Genomic DNA, 22,552 nt, shown 5'->3' with positions numbered 1-22,552 from the left:
GTGAGCCCTAAGCCGGCGTGCTCTCTTTTATACTTCCAGCCGTGCGTGCCATCAGGGTGTGTGCAATGTCCAGAGCCCCTGACGTAGGGGTGGCTCCCTACATACCAGAGTACCTGTGTGCTACTCAGAAGTGCAGGTACTCTCCCATTAAACTCAATTTATTTCACCCCTGCTGAGTAAGGGTTCCACTCTCCTCCTGAAATAAAGGAAGTGCAGGTTCTCAGTGCCTGAGTGTACCGGCCCATTTAAGACACCACCTGTGTGAAAAAATCGCAGCAAGTGAAAGAAAGCTCGTGAAGAGCTGCAGTCGGTGCTGTGTGATCTTGTGCAGCTCGGCGTCTCCCTGTCTCTGTATGACGTCAGCTCTGCAGAGGCATAGGACACCCAGTCTTAATCGAATGCCTTTAAACTCCATAATTCACCGGGCTGCGCTTCCTGTGCCTGCCTCTGTGCAGGGCCCCAGAGCAACGCGGGAGAAGGAACAAAGCCACACGAGGCCAAGGGCGGATTCAAAGCATCGCGAGATGTGCTTTCAAACGAACACTGCCATTGGCTGATTATTCAGTGTGAGGGTGGCGACGTCACCGCGGCCATCGTTTACAGTTCTGGACTTTTCTGTGAGAACCTGGTACAGAGTGGGCGTGGTGAAGTGTGTTTGGGTCAATTGATCCACTCTTGACCAATCATGCACCTGGCAGCTCTGATTGGTGGGTTCAGAGCCCAGGGCCAATGAGCGGGGACCTATTATTCATGGGATATGTCATTTCCCCCTTTTTTCTTCAATTCCTAGATGAGGTTATTTTATTGCCTGTCTTCTAACCACAATGTTCTATTTGATTGAATGTTGTGTATCAAATGTTAATAAACTTTCACTTTAAAACTTAAAAAAGGAGGACAGAGGATTCCGAGGCTGTTCTAGACCTTGACGTGGTCGCTTTGAGTTCTGAAGCTCGTCGACATCAGTATGTATTGGTCGGTGATTTCTTGGGCACCACGTGCCCCTCGCAAGCTGCTTGAAAGCGAACTATGAATCAGCGTAAAGATAGTTTTTCGAGAGTCCGTTACGTGCACCCTTGTGGTATGAGTTCTGCTCCCAGTTTCCCATTTGTTGGCAGGGTTGAGGTAAATATTTGTCAGGCTGTGTAATTGCCTTTAGTGCAGCCCTGGTGTGGCGCGGACACTGCACGGAGTCCATCCATTACCCTTTGCACAGCTGCCAGGTCTGCGCATCTGCTAATGTGCGCAGCGATCTTGCGGCATGGGTGTTTATGGGCCTGCGAAGCAGCAAACCCTGAGAAATGCTGCTCCGTCACGAGTACTAAGCCACCGCAGGGCTCCCCGGCCTGCATTCCCGGGGCCTGCCAGGCTCGGCTTCCATGGGACTGAGGCGTGGCTGGAAGGCCCCGGCGGAAGCTTCCAGAAGGACAGAGGCACGTTTCTGCCAGGCGGGCGTGCCTTCTGCCGCATTCTTAGCGGCACACGCCAAGGGAAGCATGGTGTGGCCACCCTGGGAGCACAAGTGGTAGAAATGACGTCCTGGGCAGGATCAGGGAAGATTCTAGAGGGAAACCGCGGTGCAGGAGTACACATCTCGCGACTCAGTCTAGACCAAATCAACAAAATGGCCTCCTTTTTGTGCCAGGCTTCGCTCACGCTCATTAGAGGTCGTTACAAATCTGAATTTCGGAAAGAGTTGAAGACTCACCTCTTTAAAGAACAGTACATCACGATTCATTAACCATCCGCAGCCCGGCTTCCTTTCCTGTTACATGGTGACTCTCTGCTTCGCTGACCATGAACAGCGCTCTGATGCCCTATGGCTCGGTTCACGATATAGAAATACCATATACATGCAGGCATACATGCACCTGTGTTTAAAGGCTGAGGGCTACATTTAGTGTGACTCCATTCTGAAAACCGAAACCAGGACATTTCACAAACATAGAAGTAGGACAAACATTGTGAATCTGAATGCTTGACTGAATTGAAGCTCTTGCCAACATAGAATACACAACGAAGAACAAAGGATAACAACATGCGCCCTTTACACAGTCTTTCATCTTTCTTAGCTAAATCATTTTCAATAAAGGTATTAATTCACACTGAGACACAGGAAATCTTGCTTTCCTCTGTATTTAGTCAACACTCTCTGAAAAACTCAGACTTGCTAATTTTGTGATGAAAAACCAGGACTGTTCCGGAAAATCCCAGACGTGTGGTCACCAGTGGCAGAGTGGCAGGGCGAGAGGGGGGGGAAGAGGGGCGATGCAGAAAATTAATTAGTTAAATAAATAAATAAAACCACTTACCTGCAGCTCGCCGCATCACTGACTCGGTGCTTTTCTGCTGCACTGTACAGGCTCCCAAACTCCCCTGCGGCCAATCCGGACGCTGGTCTCATGCATAAGAGCAACGTCGTGACAGGCCTGAGGGCCCTCGATCCGCGCTCCCACACAGACTGGGAGCTTGTGCCTGCTGTCACCAACCCGGCAATGCAGCTCGGGTTGGAGACGACTGGCCAAACCAACATGCGCACTGACCGCAGTGCTCAACACTTCCCCTCCAGCCTGTCAGCGTCGGGGCCTGCCCCCAAGACTCGTTCATGTTAAAAATAAAACAATAATAAACCCGTTTTATTATTGTTTTATTTTTTTGAGTTTTGCGGCTGCTGGCGGGGGGGCAACGCTCCTTCGCCATAGCGAAGGAGCCGCCGCTGGTGGTCACTCTACCAACATTACAAGTACATGGTCAGTACCGGTGCAATCATTTTACATCAGAAATCACAATACCTTTGATGTTTGCAATTTCAGGATGGGAATAAACACAGTATTCTACATCGCCTCTTCTGGAATGGAGAGTAACATTGAATAGGGATCTTTCAGCGCCAGCTTCCACGTGCCATTCCTGGGCAATATTCCAGGGATTAATACTTCCAGTTCTCACTTGGTAAATTCATCCCAGCAGAATCCCATTGGAATTTCTCGTGGTAACACTGAATGCAAAAATGCTGAATTGCTTATAAAGCCAGTTGGGGCAGAAACCCCATTTAAGAAAATGCATTGTCCTAGAAAAATAACATCCGAAGGCTACCTCAGATATTGGAAACCAGTTTGTGAAGATTTCTGCCCCTGGAAGCACTGCGGGGGGCCTGATTTCTGGTGTTCTGTGAGGGTGAGAAAGGGCTTCACATTCTAGGCGCTGCACGCTAGGAGGCGCACTCACGATTAGGACTTGAATGCCTCCCCCCGTGAGTTGGGCAATCACTGATTGTACCAGACTTTTATATGGACTTGCAAAGAGTCCGACAGGTACCTAGCACGATTCTCTGCAAGCCATAATGGCTAGTTGGGACTTAACATGGAGCCACGCTCTAAGACCAGTGTAATGCGGAAGTGACGTGCGGAACTTCAGACACACTTGTCGCCCTTATGAAGCATCTTTCAACAGTGGCGGAAGGTCTCACGAGGGCGACTCTCACATGCGTTGCTCGGTGGGTCATGGTGCAGGTGAAAGGCCAGGTAATGCACAGGCCATGATGTATGGTACACGGTAGAGGGCCCCAGCGGGACGCTGCAGGGCACAATGGCATGATCATTGAGCGCTGTAGGACAGGACGCCCCCAGGTCTCTCCGGAGAACCAACCGCCTCCCATTGACTCATAGTACTACAGTGGGAGAAGCCATCACCTCAACACACTCAAAGACGTGCAACACTACTGCAACATATGACGCCAGGGCTTGTAACTCAATTGTCATCTGACCTAAACTACCATGGCTAACAAGGAAGAGAAGGAGAAACAGGACACAGATTCCTCTAACGAGCCTTTTCTGAGGAAAAGTCCTCTAGCGAGGAAAGTACATGAGGAACCAGCCGCAGGGTTTCTCTGCCTTAGTCTTAGTGGACTAATGCGTCCCCTGTAGAGTCCTGTGTTTGACCTCATGGTCACAGGTTCAAATCCCGGTGGGTCCATGTAGCCTTTCCTCCTTCTTAGGTCAACAAAATGTGTACTGTTGGATAACAATAAACATCTGATATTCAGTGCCAAGATACCCTTCTGGGTTAATGTGTGTATTACAAATACACATGTTATTGTAGGGGGGTCAACACCCAGGGCCCAGCCTCATGGAGAGCCGTGCAATAATTATGCACCACACTTTAGCTGGGTAATACGTGCACTGGCACAGAGCGGCATAGGCACCTTTATTTATAACCATTGGGCCGAGCCCGGCCCTTAGGGTGCAGGTGGTAACAAAGCATTGTAGCGGCTGGGTGGCTCACTACGTCCCTCATAACCTTTAACAAAGCAAAATAAATAAATTGACAATCATACAAAAAGTAATACATATTGATCAGTCTTCATCATGATGTAGTCATTTAGCAAACAGATGTAGGTAATCCACAAATACCAAATTCTTAATACCGAATTTTACCGATTCGGTATTAAGAAATCAGTATTTCTTATGTAGGTAATGAATCGGTAAAAAATACTGATTCCTTAATATTCCTTATTACCGAATCGGCAATAAGGAATACCTACACATTCATTCCTATGGGCTTGGAGGACCATAGGAATGAATCTAAAGCCATTCTGTATTAGTGATTAGGTATTACCGAATCGGTAATACCGGGAGGTATTTTTAATGGGTGCCAGGGTGCCCAAAGGACACCCTGTTGCACCCCTGAAATGTGCCTGTGTGCACATGTGGCGCACATACATGCCCTAAGGGCATGGATGTGTGCCACATGGCACTTCAAAAAAATCAAAAGTGAATTTTTAAAGGAATTCGTTAATTACCACCAACTTGAAGTTGGTGGTAATTAACAAATTCTTAAAGCACATAAGCACTATTTTATGTGCTTTCTATATTGCATTTACCGAATCGGTAAATACAGATTCGGTAAATACAGATTCGGTATTTACCAAATCATCACCTACATTAGGAATGGCTAAATACCGGTCGGTAACCCTGAAATTTAACGAATTTTGGGGTTACTGACCGGTATTTAGCCACCTACATCTGACCCAAAGTCCCTCAGCTTCTCCCTGGGTGGAGGATTCGTTCTCCGGTGATATGGATGGCCTCGCTAGGAGGCTTGTTTGTCACTGCTCGCCATCGCCTTGTCACACAACTGCAGTACAGCTCCGGAAGACACTCGGGAACTTTCATGACAGTCCTCCCAGGTTGTGTCATTCGGCTCATATTTTTTCTTCTTTTTTGACAGGCGGCCCTACCTCTCGGAATTTTCTTGAACCATCACAAATTTCTCGACTTCTGATCCTCTTCTTTTTGCAGTGATCAGTGTCCCCCACACCTTGATTACCTCCCATGGCTCTTTCTCAAATGGAGTTGTAAACTTCCAACCGGGATGACGAGCTTTGATAAGGACTTTATGTCCCAAATACAGTTCATGCTCCCAAGAGCCTCGTTTCCTGACGGCCCTCTCATTTTTGTTTTACCTTCTTCTTTGAGCGGCAGTCACATCCAGAACCAGAGGTTCCCATTGCGGGCTTACTGGTACTATCTCTAACCGGTCTTCTCATGAGGCGATCACTCGGTGCACACCCTGTTGTGCTGTGGGGATTCTGCCTGTAGGGTCTCAGAAACTGTTGTGAGCAACATTCCAGTTCCACTCCTTGATCTACTCCAATCCTCAGGGCCTTATTGAGAGTTCTTATGAATCTTTCCACCTCCCCATAGGCTTGGCCCCACAGCGGAGTTATTTGTCAATCTTTGATGGTGAGATGGCTGATATGCTCCCGAAATTCATGACCCTGAAAAGGTGGCACTTTGTCCGTTTTGATCTCGCCAGGCAACCCCAATAGTGCAAATATTTTTTCTAGAGCTGCTTTCACACACTCAAAAGCCATAGATCTGATCAGTTCCACAGTAGGAAAGTGGGTATTGCTGTCCATGAGTACTAAAGTGACTCGGCTGTCTGGAACGCCCCGAATGTCTAGGCTCACAGAAGACCAGGGCTTGGTACAGGGGTCCTCAGTAATGATCGACATGATGGGGGGTTCACCACTTGTAATGAGACATGAAGGGCAGTTCTTCACCTTATCCTTCACCAGCTGGTCCATCCCTGGGAACCACACCTTACTTCAAAAACACACCTTGGTCTTTGCCACCCCTTGCTGTCCTGGGTGTGCCAGCTTGACTGTTCGCATCCAGATACTCTGTGGTATTATGATTTGGTGGCTCCTTAGTAAGAGCCCTTCTTCACTTTCACTTAGTTCATCTTAGCATCGCCATAGCTGAGTTCTTGCTTCACATTCCCCTTCCGTGAGACCACTAAGTCCCTCCAGGAAATTCTTCACTAGGTGCAACTTTAGTGCCTCTTTGGCCCTTAATGCAGCTCTCCAACTTTGAGGCCTCACGGATTTCTTTCAGGGATATCGCTCAAGGGCAAGCCATGTCTGTGATCATTTGTACAAACACTTCACTCTGGGATCCCTACAGGGTGGTGTGATAAGTAGTCAGCGGGGTTATTTACCCCTGGATGGTACACCACCTCATACGAATACTGCTGCAACTGGATGGCCCATATCTCGATTTTCGGTGGTCCATTCCTTGCTTTGCCCCTGAATAACTGCACCAAGGGTTTTTGATCTGAAATTACTTTAAATTTTTGCCCACACAGGTATAGGTGGAAGAGCTTACATGCCCACCGAATAGCCAGGGCTTCTCTTTCGATTTGTGCATACCTGGTTTCCACCTCAGTGAGTGTGCGGCTTGCGTATGCAATTGGTACCCATTCTTCCACCTCTTTCAATTATAGCAGTACCACTCCCAGTCCCACCGAACTGGCATCCACATTTAGTTTGTTCTTACTCATTGGGCTGAAATAGGCCATAGTCGTTCCATGGAGCAGTGCTTTCTTAACTTCTCTGAACGCTTATGCTGTTATGCTAGTTCTCTTCCATGGAGCATCCTTCTTTTTGTTAATGCTCTCAACGGTTCTGACAAGGTAGCCAACTGAGGAATGACTCGCCCAGAGTAGTTGGCCATCCTCACAAAACTATGGACCTTGGATGGGTTTAGAGGCCGCCACTCTGATTGCTTCAACTATTTGTGGATTCACCTGTAGACCATCTTTGGAAAATCTGTACCCAAAGAACTCCACTTTCGTTGGAGTAGATGGAGCACTTTTGGTGATGAAGGGTCAACCCCCTCTCCACCAATCGCTACAACGTGGCCCATAGCCACACATGGTGTTCTTCCAGAGTACTGGAGAAGGTTAACACATCATCACTTATGTTAATTACTCCTACCAGTCCCACCAGGGCTTCACGTATGGCATCCTGCAAGACCTCTGCTACCGAGGACACCCCAAAGCGCAGGCGTGTGAATCTTCTCAGCCCAATATGGATAGAAAACATTGTGATGTAATGACTTGACTCATCCAACATTAATTGGTGGTATCCGGAGTTGAAATTGACTTTGGAGAACCATTTGGTCCCATTTATAGCCGCTATAATCTCGCCAATTGTTGGAGTGATATGTCTTTCCCGTCTAATGGCCCTATTAGGTCATTTCATATCTACACATAGTCTTATGACCCCTGGTTGTTTGGGTTTTGGAGCAATAACTAGGGGTGACACCCACAGAGTCGAACCTGTTACTTTTTCTATGACTCCAGGTTGCTCCAGCCTATGAAGTTTAGCTTCAACCAGTTGGCGGATGGGAATTGGCACTCGTTGGTGGCGCAGGGCCACCAGCTTGACAGTCCAGTCTATGTAGGGTTTGACTTGCACACCTTTCAAACAGCCCAATCCTTCAAATATTTGAGGGAACTCAGCCATGATGGCATCAGCATGAGATTAATGTATTTGTCCCATGAAGAAAACCAGACCTAAGTCCTCCGCTATATGGCCTATCAGTGTTTCCATACTCTCTTGGATTACATGAAACTTTGTCTGGGCTTTGACTTCCCCATGGGTGATTTCCACTGCTACCACTCCTTGCAGCAGGATGGGAACTGATCCCCCATATGTGTATATCTTTGCCCTTGTTGGCAGTAGCCCTGGTCTCGGGTGTAACTTGAAAAACTTCTTGGAATCAAGGACATTTACTGATGCCCCCGTGTCAATAATTGTTACACCTGCTACGTGTACCTGGCACATGGGAGGTGGTCATCTTTTTGATTTTGTCGGCCTTTGAATTAAATTGTAAATACCTCTTCCTCATCATTCGCTTCCTCCATTTGACTCATGCGCATCTCTGCGGTCTGTTCCTGATTGTTCGCCTCTTCCTCAGAGAGTGTCTTTACCCGGCTGTACCTCTTGCCATTCGTGCCATCACTCTATATCCAGTTTGCGCTTTGGCACCCACATTTCAGGCATGTCTTGTCTAGTGCTGAGCATCCTGTCGGTGGATGATTGGGCAACCTGCAGTTACCACACACATTCCCGCCCAATTTAGCGCAAACTGCATCACATGATCTCCAAGGCCACTTCAGAATCGCCTTCACATGTTCTTCTTTGACTTTCACCATGCCCAATGGAGTAGGACAATGGCTGTGCGGGCCAAGGCGGCCTCCATTTTGCCTGTTCATGTGTCTGCCAGTTCATGAGACCTTCCTAAAATGAAGATTTCATCTAGGGACTTGCTTGGCTGTTGTAGAATTAATTTCCAGAGATCAGAGGATTGGCATTCTTGAATAAGTTGCACCCTGAGCTCCACTGGTTTGTCTATTCCTGTGCACTCACTTGCCAACTTGCGTAACCTAGCAAAGAACCTATCTATAGATTCCCCTCATGCTGATGGGCCTGGCCTAGCTTAAAATGTTATAATCTGGATTTAATTGAGGGTCAAAGTGCTTGTTCAAAGCACATACCACTGCTTCAAAATCATCTTCTGCACCTGTATTTGGTAAGTCTATAAACAACTCATAAATTTAATCGTCCCCCCCCCCCCCCATGTGCAGCATCATGGATCTTTTGAGTGCTCCCACTGTTTAGAGTGAAAATAGTGCAGCAACCGTCCTATCCACTCACTCAACTTCGGAGCCGCCGTTGCAGGATCTTTGAGCTGACCAAACGGGGGGCACTGTAACCAAGACTGTGAGTAGCATTTGGGCACCGGTGCTTCTGTCACATTCTGCGCTCCCATCGACATTACTGCATCACCAATGGTGTATTCTCGTGGATACGGTACTCGTCATGTAGTGAGATGCTGTATCCGTGTAATCTTCTTGAACTGCCCAGTCTTAGTGCTTTCATTGTAGCATCTGTGTCTGCAGCATCCTCCACCCCACTGGCAGAGCACTCCCGCTGGGGAATACTTCACCGGGCCTGGAATATTCACAGGGACGCTGATTGAGAATCACATTGTTGGCTGGGTCACCTCACACGCCCTGATGGACCGTGCTTTCAACGTGTTGGTCTGGGCTTGTTGTAGCAGGGTGGCAGGTGCATCAGCAACTCCCCAATAATTCTGAGCTATTTCTTCGAGGCGACCACCCTCTGCCTCTGCCTTTGCCGTGTCCATCACCTTTCTCTGTCTGCACTGCGCAGGCACGCCTCTAGAGCGCGCACGCCGTCTGTGTGAACACCGTCATGGAGCTGCCTACTACCAGGGTCGTCCCGCCTCGTTGCCAAGTAGCGGGGTCAACACCCAGGCCCAGACTCATGGCGAGCCTTGCAATCTCCAGCAATAATTGAACAGCACGCTTGCGCTGGGTACTAAGTGCACTAGCCCCTAGCGGCCTAGGCACCTCTATTTATAACCTTTGGGCCGAGCCCGCCCTCAGGGTGCAGTGGTAACAAAGTATCGTAGCGGCCGGCTGGCTCTCTACAGTTATGTGCCACGTTAGCGAGGAGCTGGGAGGAGCCACTGCTGCGTCCTCCCCAAGGTCTTATTAGGCCCCATCATGGGCAGCAGCCCAGCTCTTGCGGCGGGTGCCCGCCATGACAGACTCTAGGGATGTCACATTCCCCCTGCACCCATGCCCTCTCAAAGCAGGAGACCCCTGATTCCCCATTATCTCACCCTATTCGCTGGGCCTGATGGGGTGTGGCAGCCTCATATCACTGTCTCCAAATCGCACAGGTGCCCTGTACTGTTTTTGAATACTTTCTGTACAGACTCCATTGCGCTCATTGAGATCTTTTAAACCCATATGTACACTTGCTAAACAGCGCTCACACGCGTACAAAACACAGGTACATACTCACTAAATAGCACTCAGAGCCTATCTTAACACACGCACACCCACTAAAAAATGTACACAATCAGGGTAAACACATACATTCACTAAAGAACACTCACTATCCTTTTATACACATATTCACACTCACTAAATAATATTCACAATCTATCTAAACACAGACACTCAGAGCCACACACACAGCCCACCCATCCACGCCTGAATTGTGCCCAGCTCCACGACCCTGGCACTCCCGCCTCTATCGCCCCTTGACGATGCACCATCTCACCGCTCTACACCCTCGACCCTGGATGCCGCAACAAACACTGCCACCATGTAGGACCTTTTACCTGCACTCACTGCCACTACACCTGCCACTGCACACACACCAGCCCACCAACCAGCCGCACCTGAACACACCACAGACACCACCTGAACAAAAACAACAACTTGCATGCTCCTTTCTCAACACACGCTCACTATACAGGCACTCCACCGAATTAAGGAACCTCATCACAACCTTCGCAACCAATATCGGCTTCCTCACTGAGAACTGGCTCAACACCACATCCACCCTAGGCATATTTATGTGATCCTCGACGGATATCAAATAATTCACCAGGACCACACCAACAAGCCTGGAGGAGGAACAGCCAACATCCAAAAAGAGACCACACAGTCCACCACCAACAATACCACCACCCCTATGGAACATCTCCACTTCAAACTCCACCTGGATGACAAGACAACAATCAGAGGCACCCGCGCACACCAACCCCCCAGGCCCGCGCTACAGCTTCTGCAACACTATCACAGACGTCATTGCACCCCTAGCCTTAGACTCCAAGGACTAAATCTTCCTCTGCAAACTAAATTTCCACACAATGTCCACAGCCTTACACACACCACAGGACACATGCTGGACCCCGTTTCTACCCCCGGAAACCATGTCAAATATAGCCACGTCACAGAACTCACATTGTCCAATCACTCCTTTGTCCACTTCAGCATATCCAGCCCCACACCACCACCTCCAAGATGACCAGCACCCCTCACCGAAGTGAAATAAAATCTCAGGGACCTTTTGAACGGACGCTCTCAATACCTCTAACCCCGAGTGACTAACTTCAAAGCCTAGATCACCAATTGTGCTGACAACATAGTCCCCATAAAGAGCAAAATCCTGAGAAATCCTCCAAAAATGCCAGCTGTATACACAAGAACTCAGAACAGCGAAACGAGACAGCAAGCAGCTGGGGAGGAGATGGTGCGCCAGCAAGGACACCTCCAACAGGGCAACCTTCAAGACCCCCCTCAACCTCTACCACTGCCTGCTGAGGGCAACAAAGAAGATAGCCTTAGTTGCACACATCAAAGTCAGTACTAACAACACCAAGGAAGTTTTCAACATTGTTAAGAAAATCTCCAACCCGGCTGCCAGCGAAAACAACATCACACCCTCACAGGAGTTGTGCGACGTCCTGGCCGATTTCTTCCATGACAAGATTTTACCATATACAAACCCTTCAAACCCCAACCCACACCTACAAACTTCCTCAACAGATACGCCATCACTGCAGCTGACACATACCACAGACTGACCATCTGGAACCTCCTCTCCACCCAGGACACCACCTCCACCATGAAATTCATCCACTCTGGAGCTCCCATATACCCATGGCCCCTCCACATCTTCAACTTTGAAGACCAAAGAATCAGTCAGGAACTCACCACCTTGCTCAACACCTCTATCACCACTGCAACATTGCCTGATGCCTGGAAGCACGCTGAAGCCAGATCCCTACTCAAAAACCCCTCTGCCAACCCCAGTGAACTAAAAAACTATGGCTAATCTCCCTGCTCCAATTCCCAATGAAGGTACAAGAAAAGGTCATCAAGAAGCAACTCATGACACACCTGGTGCAGAACCAGCTAATCGACACCTCCCAATCTGGCTTCTGCAGCAATCACAGCACTGAAACCGCCCTCATCACAACCACTGACGACATCAGAACCCTCCTTGACTGAGGAGAAACAGCAGCTCTGATCCTCAACGACCTCTCAGCAGCCTTCAACACCATATCCCACCATACGATGATCGAAAAACTCCACCACATCGGCATCCAAGGGGACACGCTCAGACAAATCACCACCTTCCTCACCAGAAGAACCCAGATGATCCACCTCCCGCTTTTCACCTCTGAACTCAAGGTGATCACCTGTGGTGTTTCCCATGGCTCATGTATCAGCTCCATGCTCTTCAACGCACATATGACCCCACCGGCCAACATCGTCGGATCCTACGGTCTCAACATCATTTCCTATGCAGACGACACCAAACCCATTCTCTCCCTCACTGACAACCCCACCACCATCAGAACCAACTTCCACAGATGCGTGACAAGCATCACCAACTGGATGAAGAACATCTGCTTGTGCCTGAACACAAACAAAATGGAAGAACTGGTATTTGGCAAGAAGCTGCAACACATAGAACAACTCCTGGTGGCCATGAGACCTAGGACCCACCCCCACTCCCTCCAACTATGCCGGAAACCTCAGAACCATCATTGGCAACGAGTTCACCATGAAATCACAGATCAATACTGTCTCCTTTGCCTTCTTCCTCACTCTGCGCATGTTACATAAGGTCTTTAAGTGGCTATCCCTACACACAAGACGCACCGTAACACAGGACCGCATCACCAGCAACGCCCTCTATGTAGGAATCACCTCACGCATCTTACAGAGACTTCAGACCGTACAGAACGCCAAAGCCAGACTCCTTCTTTACCTTCCCAGAGAAACCCACATCACACCTCCACCTCAGACAACTCCACTGGCTCCCCGTACAGCAGAAATGACAATTCAAGCTGCTGACCCATGCACACAAGGCTCTACACAACCAGGGACCCACCTACATTAACCACCGCCTGAACTTCCACCAATCGCCGAGAAGACTACTCTTCACCTCCTTTCACTTTCCATACTCTCCGCATCTACCGAAGCAGAAGTGGAGGACGCTCCTTCTCACACATTGCAGCAAAGACCTGGACAGCCTTCTAATGCACCTCTGGACCATCCCCTCACCTCTGGAATTCCAAATGCCCATCAAGACCTGGCTGTTCAAATAAGCCTTTGGGGCCTGCAAGAACCTGAATATGCTGTCTGTGATTAGCTGTGCTTTATAAATCCTGATTGATTGATTGATTGATTGATTGATTGATTGATTGAGACACTCACTCAATACATTATACTGACACTCTATCTAAATACAGGGGCACACTCACTAAATAATACGCATACTCTTTATGGAAACACACACTCTCAAAACAGTGCTCACTCTCTTTCTAAACATATATTTATGCTCCCTATATAAAACTTGCAAACTATCAAAACTCAGACACTCACTAAATAATACTCACAATCCCTGCAACACACTAAATAATGCTGACTATCTTGACACAGAGGCACAATCACTAAATAATACTGGCAATCTATCTAAACACAGAGACACACAAAAAATACCTTCTATCTAAACACAGAATAATACAGAAAATCTATCTGAATACAGAAACACACTCACTAAAACATACTGACAATCTATCTAAATACAGTGTCACACTCACTGAAAAATACTGATAATCTACCTAAACACAGAGACACACTCACTAAATATTTCTGACAATCTATCTAAACACAGATACACACTCACTAAATAATACTGACAATCTATCTAAACACAGAGGCACAATCACTAAATAAAATGTGTAATCTATTTAAACACAGAGACACACTCACTAAATAATACTGACAATCTATGTAAACACAGAGCCACACTCACTAAATAATACCAACAATCTTTCTAAACAGAGAGTCACACTCGCTAAATCAAACTGACAATCTATCTAAACACACGGCCACATTCACTAAAAAATACTGACAATCTATGTAAACACAGAGCCACACTCACTAAATAATACCAACAATCTTTCTAAACAGAGAGTCACACTCACTAAATCAAACTGACAATCTATCTAAACACACAGCCACACTCACTAAATAATACTGATAGTCTAGCTAAACACAGAGGCACACTCACTAAATAATATTCATAATGCATCTAAACACAGTCCCTCGCTAACTAAATAATACTGACAATCTATCTAAACACAGAGGCACACTCACAAAATAATACTGGCCATCTAAACACAAGAGACACACTCACTAAATAATACTGACCATGTACCTAAACACAGAGACACACTCACTAAATAATACTGGCCATCTAAACACAAGAGACACACTCACTAAATAATACTGACCATCTAAACACAAGAGACACACTCACTAAATGTTACCAACAATCTATCTAAACACAGAGGCACACTCACTAAATAATTCTGACTATCTAAAGACAGAGGCACACTCACTAAATAATACTGGCCATCTAAACACAAGAGGCACACTCACTAAATAATACTGGCCATCTAAACACAAGAGACACACTCACTAAATAATACTGGCCATCTAAACACAAGAGACACACTCACTAAATAATACTGACCATCTAAACACAAGAGACACACTCACTAAATAATACTGACAATCTACCTAAACACAGAGACACACTCACTAAATAATACTGGCCATCTAAACACGAGAGACACACTCACTAAATAATACTGACCATCTAAACACAAGAGACACACTCACTAAATGTTACCAACAATCTATCTAAACACAGAGGCACACTCACTAAATAATTCTGACTATCTAAAGACAGAGGCACACTCACTAAATAATACTGGCCATCTAAACACAAGAGACACACTCACTAAATAATACTGACCATCTAAACACAAGAGACACACTCACTAAATGTTACCAACAATCTATCTAAACACAGAGGCACACTCACTAAATAATTCTGACTATCTAAAGACAGAGGCACACTCACTAAATAATACTGGCCATCTAAACACAAGAGACACACTCACTAAATAATACTGACAATCTATGTAAACACAGAGCCACACTCACTAAATAATACCAACAATCTTTCTAAACAGAGAGTCACACTCGCTAAATCAAACTGACAATCTATCTAAACACACGGCCACATTCACTAAAAAATACTGACAATCTATGTAAACACAGAGCCACACTCACTAAATAATACCAACAATCTTTCTAAACAGAGAGTCACACTCACTAAATCAAACTGACAATCTATCTAAACACACAGCCACACTCACTAAATAATACTGATAGTCTAGCTAAACACAGAGGCACACTCACTAAATAATATTCATAATGCATCTAAACACAGTCCCTCGCTAACTAAATAATACTGACAATCTATCTAAACACAGAGGCACACTCACAAAATAATACTGGCCATCTAAACACAAGAGACACACTCACTAAATAATACTGACCATGTACCTAAACACAGAGACACACTCACTAAATAATACTGGCCATCTAAACACAAGAGACACACTCACTAAATAATACTGACCATCTAAACACAAGAGACACACTCACTAAATGTTACCAACAATCTATCTAAACACAGAGGCACACTCACTAAATAATTCTGACTATCTAAAGACAGAGGCACACTCACTAAATAATACTGGCCATCTAAACACAAGAGGCACGCTCACTAAATAATACTGGCCATCTAAACACAAGAGACACACTCACTAAATAATACTGGCCATCTAAACACAAGAGACACACTCACTAAATAATACTGACCATCTAAACACAAGAGACACACTCACTAAATAATACTGACAATCTACCTAAACACAGAGACACACTCACTAAATAATACTGGCCATCTAAACACGAGAGACACACTCACTAAATAATACTGACCATCTAAACACAAGAGACACACTCACTAAATGTTACCAACAATCTATCTAAACACAGAGGCACACTCACTAAATAATTCTGACTATCTAAAGACAGAGGCACACTCACTAAATAATACTGGCCATCTAAACACAAGAGACACACTCACTAAATAATACTGACCATCTAAACACAAGAGACACACTCACTAAATGTTACCAACAATCTATCTAAACACAGAGGCACACTCACTAAATAATTCTGACTATCTAAAGACAGAGGCACACTCACTAAATAATACTGGCCATCTAAACACAAGAGACACACTCACTAAATAATACTGGCCATCTAAACACAAGAGACACAGTCACGAAATTATACTGACAATCTACCTAAATACAGAGACACACTCACTAAATAATTCTGACCAGATGCTTTCTTACTAAATAATAGACACAATCTACCTAAACACACACTTACTCTGGCAGTGCCTTAAAACCCTGCGGTGCTTCACTATAAGGGAGGCACATAATTGCGGATCAATAAATGCTGTCAGCTGAACCCTGGTGAATTAACTGCAGCCTCGAACCCGAGCTCACATATGTCGAATCTAGTCATCGCGAATAAATGGGTTAAAAATAACCAAGAATTTCTCGGCAGTAACAGGAAGTGATAAAATCACCCCCAGAACGCGAACGAGTGCGTTAGACAAACAATCTGGACGCTGCACATCTGAGGCGCTACAGAGAGTCTGGAAAGAGCGGAGCGCGTCATTACTGCGACCCTGGAGGCGGAATGCAAACACCTCATTTATTTGGCCTGCGCCATAAATCCTTAAAATACTCGTTAAACCTATTCTCCGGAGGTCAATATAATATGGACAAATTAATTTAAAAAAATGTGCAATGAAGATTTGGTAGTGTTATGACTGCGTTGCCACATTGTGCTGGCCGCATAATGGCCGCCGGCGCCGCGCGCCTCCACCGAGCCAGCTCGGACTTGGGCCCCATCCCAATTCACCGCAAAAATGAGCCCGTGATTCAGACCAGGGCATTCTTTCAAAATGCTATAAAATTAGATTTAATTGTAATAATTTGTGAGCAAGCATGCTTTCGACATTCCATGTATGTATGTGGTATTTATGGAGCAGGAACCTAACCAGAGCACCTCTGTGCGAGGTTTCTCTGCAGTGGTTTCATTGCAGGGAGAACCGGGCGCTGTACTGGTGACTGGGCCTCTGTGGGAGAACCGGGCGCTGTACTGGTGACTGGGCCTCTGTGGGAGAACCGGGCGCTGTACTGGTGACTGGGCCTCTGTGGGAGAACCGGGCGCTGTACTGGTGACTGGGCCTCTGTGGAGAGAACTGGGCGCTGTAATGGTGACTGGGCCTCTGTGGGAGAACCGGGCGCTGTACTGGTGACTGGGCCTCTGTGGAGAGAACTGGGCGCTGTACTGGTGACTGGGCCTCTGTGGGGAGAACCGGGCGCTGTACTGGTGACTGGGCCTCTGTGGTGAGAACTGGGCGCTGTACTGGTGACTGGGCCTCTGTGGAGAGAACTGGGCGCTGTACTGGTGACTGGGCCTCTGTGGAGAGAACTGGGCGCTGTACTGGTGACTGGGCCTCTGTGGGGAGAACCGGGTGCTGTACTGGTGACTGGGCCTCTGTGGAGAGAACTAGGTGCTGTACTGGTGACTGGGCCTCTCTGGGGAGAACCGGGCGCTGTACTGGTGACTGGGCCTCTGTCGAGAGAACTGGGCGCTGTACTGGTGACTGGGCCTCTCTGGGGAGAACCGGGCGCTGTACTGGTGACTGGGCCTCTCTGGGGAGAACCGGGCGCTGTACTGGTGACTGGGCCTCTGTGGAGAACCGGGCGCTGTACTGGTGACTGGGCCTCTGTGGAGCGAACTGGGCGCTGTACTGGTGACTGGGCCTCTCTGGGGAGAACCGGGTGCTGTACTGTTGACTGGGCCTCTCTGGGGAGAACCGGGCGCTGTACTGGTGACTGGGCCTCTGTGGAGAGAACTGGGCGCGGTACTGGTGACTGGGCCTCTCTGGGGAGAACCGGGCGCTGTACTGGTGACTGGGCCTCTCTGGGGAGAACCGGGCGCTGTACTGGTGACTGGGCCTCTCTGGGGAGAACCGGGCGCTGTACTGGTGACTGGGCCTCTGTGGAGAGAACTGGGCGCTGTACTGGTGACTGGGCCTCTCTGGGGAGAACCGGGCGCTGTACTGGTGACTGGGCCTCTCTGGGGAGAACCGGGCGCTGTACTGGTGACTGGGCCTCTGTGGAGAGAACTGGGCGCTGTACTGGTGACTGGGCCTCTGTGGGGAGAACCGGGCGCTGTACTGGTGACACAAAGCACATACCACACATGCCTTTAAAACACAAGATAACTATATTTAACATAAGTTAAACCCACACACACACATTCAGATATAGCTGCAGACAGTGTATCTGTATTTTTTGTTTGTTGGGGGGGAACCCCTTGAAGCCCCCCACATTTTAAACACAAATATTTATACATTTACATTTTTCTCAATTGGGGGACCCTCAACCACCTCTTTTTTACTTACTCATACCATCCTCGACCCCTAACTACCCTTAAACCCTAAAAACACCCTTACTAATCTATACCCTTACCCTTAGACTTACCCACCCCTAAAACCTAAAGACACCCATACCACCCTATGTCCCTACCCACCCCTAAACCCTAATAACAACTATCCCATGCAATACTCTTATCCACTCCTAAACCCTAAATTATATGCACACACACACAAACACACACACACACACTCACAGTACAGCACGAGCAACAGTAGCACAGCTTTCCCCATGTAGACACACACAGAACAGAGTATGGGCCACAGCAGCGCAGCCCTCTACAGAGAGAGAGCGAGACATGCACACATACAGTACTGCTCGGGCAACAGCAGCACAGTCCTCTACAGAGAGAGCGCGAGACATGCACACATCCAGTGCTGCTCGGGCAACAGCAGCGCAGCTCCATGCAGAGAGAGAGCGAGACATGCACACATCCAGTACTGCTCGGGCAACAGCAGCACAGTCCTCTACAGAGAGAGCGCGAGACATGCACACATCCAGTGCTGCTCGGGCAACAGCAGCACAGTCCTCTACAGAGAGAGCGCGAGACATGCACACATCCAGTACTGCTCGGGCAACAGCAGCACAGCCCTCTACAGAGAGAGAGCGAGACATGCACACATCCAGTACTGCTCGGGCAACAGCAGCACAGTCCTCTACAGAGAGAGCGCGAGACATGCACACATACAGTGCTGCTCGGGCAACAGCAGCACAGTCCTCTACAGAGAGAGCGCGAGACATGCACACATCCAGTACTGCTCGGGCAACAGCAGCACAGCCCTCTACAGAGAGAGAGCGAGACATGCACACATCCAGTACTGCTCGGGCAACAGCAGCACAGTCCTCTACAGAGAGAGCGCGAGACATGCACACATCCAGTGCTGCTCGGGCAACAGCAGCACAGCCCTCTACAGAGAGAGCGCGAGACATGCACACATCCAGTACTGCTCGGGCAACAGCAGCACAGTCCTCTACAGAGAGAGCGCGAGACATGCACACATACAGTACTGCTCGGGCAACAGCAGCGCAGCTCCATGCAGAGAGAGAGCGAGACATGCACACATCCAGTACTGCTCGGGCCACAGCAGCGCAGCCCTCTACAGAGAGAGAGAGAGACATGCACACATACAGTACTGCTCGGGCAACAGCAGCACAGTCCTCTACAGAGAGAGCGCGAGACATGCACACATCCAGTACTGCTCGGGCAACAGCAGCACAGTCCTCTACAGAGAGAGCGCGAGACATGCACACATCCAGTACTGCTCGGGCAACAGCAGCACAGCCCTCTACAGAGAGAGAGCGAGACATGCACACATCCAGTACTGCTCGGGCAACAGCAGCACAGTCCTCTACAGAGAGAGCGCGAGACATGCACACATACAGTACTGCTCGGGCAACAGCAGCGCAGCTCCATGCAGAGAGAGAGCGAGACATGCACACATACAGTACTGCTCGGGCAACAGCAGCGCAGCCCTCTACAGAGAGAGAGCGAGACATGCACACATCCAGTACTGCTCGGGCAACAGCAGCGCAGCCCTCTACAGAGAGAGAGAGAGACATGCACACATCCAGTACTGCTCGGGCAACAGCAGCGCAGCCCTCTACAGAGAGAGAGAGAGACATGCACACATACAGTACTGCTCGGGCAACAGCAGCACAGTCCTCTACAGAGAGAGCGCGAGACATGCACACATCCAGTACTGCTCGGGCAACAGCAGCACAGTCCTCTACAGAGAGAGCGCGAGACATGCACACATACAGTACTGCTCGGGCAACAGCAGCGCAGCTCCATGCAGAGAGAGAGCGAGACATGCACACATACAGTACTGCTCGGGCCACAGCAGCGCAGCCCTCTACAGAGAGAGAGACTCACACAGAACATACACAGTATGGGTAACAACATAACAGCTCCCCCCACCAGACACACACACACTGCACAGCATGCGAAAAAGTAGCACAGTTTCCCCCTTGTACACACACAGAACAGGCAGAGCATGGGCAACAGCAGCAGAGCCCTCTACAGAGAGAGAGCGAGACATGCACACATACAGTACCAGCAGCACAGCCCTCAACAGAGAGAGAGCGAGACATGCACACATACAGTACTGCTCGGGCAACAGCAGCACAGCCCTCTACAGAGAGAGAGAGACACACGCACACATACAGTACTGCTCGGGCAACAGCAGCACAGCCCTCTACAGCGAGAGAGCGAGACATGCACACATACAGTACTGCTCAAGCAACAGCAGCACGGCCCTCTACAGAGAGAGAGTGAGACATGCACACATACAGTACTGCTCGGGCAACAGCAGCACAGCCCTCTACAGAGAGAGAGCGAGACATGCACACATACAGTACTGCTCGGGCAACAGCAGCACAGCCCTCTACAGAGAGAGAGCGAGACATGCACACATACAGTACTGCTCAGGCAACAGCAGCACAGCCCTCTACAGAGAGAGAGCGAGACATGCACACATACAGTACTGCTCGGGCAACAGCAGCACGGCCCTCTACAGAGAGAGAGCGAGACATGCACACATACAGTACTGCTCGGGCAACAGCAGCACAGCCCTCTACAGAGAGAGAGCGAGACATGCACACATCCAGTACTGCTCGAGCAACAGCAGCACAGCCCTCTACAGAGAGAGAGCGAGACATGCACACATCCAGTACTGCTCGGGCAACAGCAGCACAGCCCTCTACAGGGAGAGAGGGAGACATGCACACATACAGTACTGCTCGGGCAAAAGCAGCACAGCCCTCTACAGAGAGAGAGAGCGAGACATGCACACATACAGTACTGCTCGGGCAACAGCAGCACAGCTCCATGCAGAGAGAGAGCGAGACATGCACACATACAGTACTGCTCGGGCAACAGCAGGACAGCCCTCTACAGAGAGAGAGCGAGACATGCACACATACAGTACTGCTCGGGCAACAGCAGGACAGCCCTCTACAGAGAGAGAGCGAGACATGCACACATACAGTACAGCTCGGGCAACAGCAGCGCAGCTCCATGCAGAGAGAGAGCGAGACATGCACACATACAGTACTGCTCGGGCAACAGCAGCACAGCCCTCTACAGAGAGAGAGCGAGACATGCACACATACAGTACTGCTCGGGCAACAGCAGCACAGCCCTCTACAGAGAGAGAGCGAGACATGCACACATCCAGTACTGCTCGGGCAACAGCAGCACAGCCCTCTACAGAGAGAGAGCGAGACATGCACACATCCAGTAATGCTCGGGCAACAGCAGCACAGCCCTCTACAGAGAGAGAGTGAGACATGCACACATACAGTACTGCTCGGGCAACAGCAGCACAGCCCTCTACAGAGAGAGAGCGAGACATGCACACATACAGTACTGCTCGGGCAACAGCAGCACAGCTCCCTGCAGAGAGAGAGCGAGACATGCACACATACAGTACTGCTCGGGCAACAGCAGCACAGCCCTCTACAGAGAGAGAGCGAGACATGCACACATACAGTACTGCTCGGGCAACAGCAGCACAGCCCTCTACAGAGAGCGAGTGAGACATGCACACAGACAGTACTGCTCGGGCAACAGCAGCACAGCCCTCTACAGAGAGAGAGCGAGACATGCACACATACAGTACTGCTCAGGCAACAGCAGCACAGCCCTCTACAGAGAGAGAGCGAGACATGCACACATACAGTACTGCTCGGGCAACAGCAGCACAGCCCTCTACAGAGAGAGAGCGAGACATGCACACATACAGTACTGCTCGGGCAACAGCAGCACGGCCCTCTACAGAGAGAGAGCGAGACATGCACACATCCAGTACTGCTCGGGCAACAGCAGCACGGCCCTCTACAGAGAGAGAGCGAGACATGCACACATACAGTACTGCTCGGGCAACAGCAGCACAGCCCTCTACAGAGAGAGAGCGAGACATGCACACATC

This window comes from Triturus cristatus, chromosome 8 (genome assembly GCF_964204655.1).
Source record: "Triturus cristatus chromosome 8, aTriCri1.1, whole genome shotgun sequence".
NCBI lineage: Eukaryota > Metazoa > Chordata > Amphibia > Caudata > Salamandridae > Triturus > Triturus cristatus.
Note: the sequence above shows the minus strand (reverse complement) of the source record.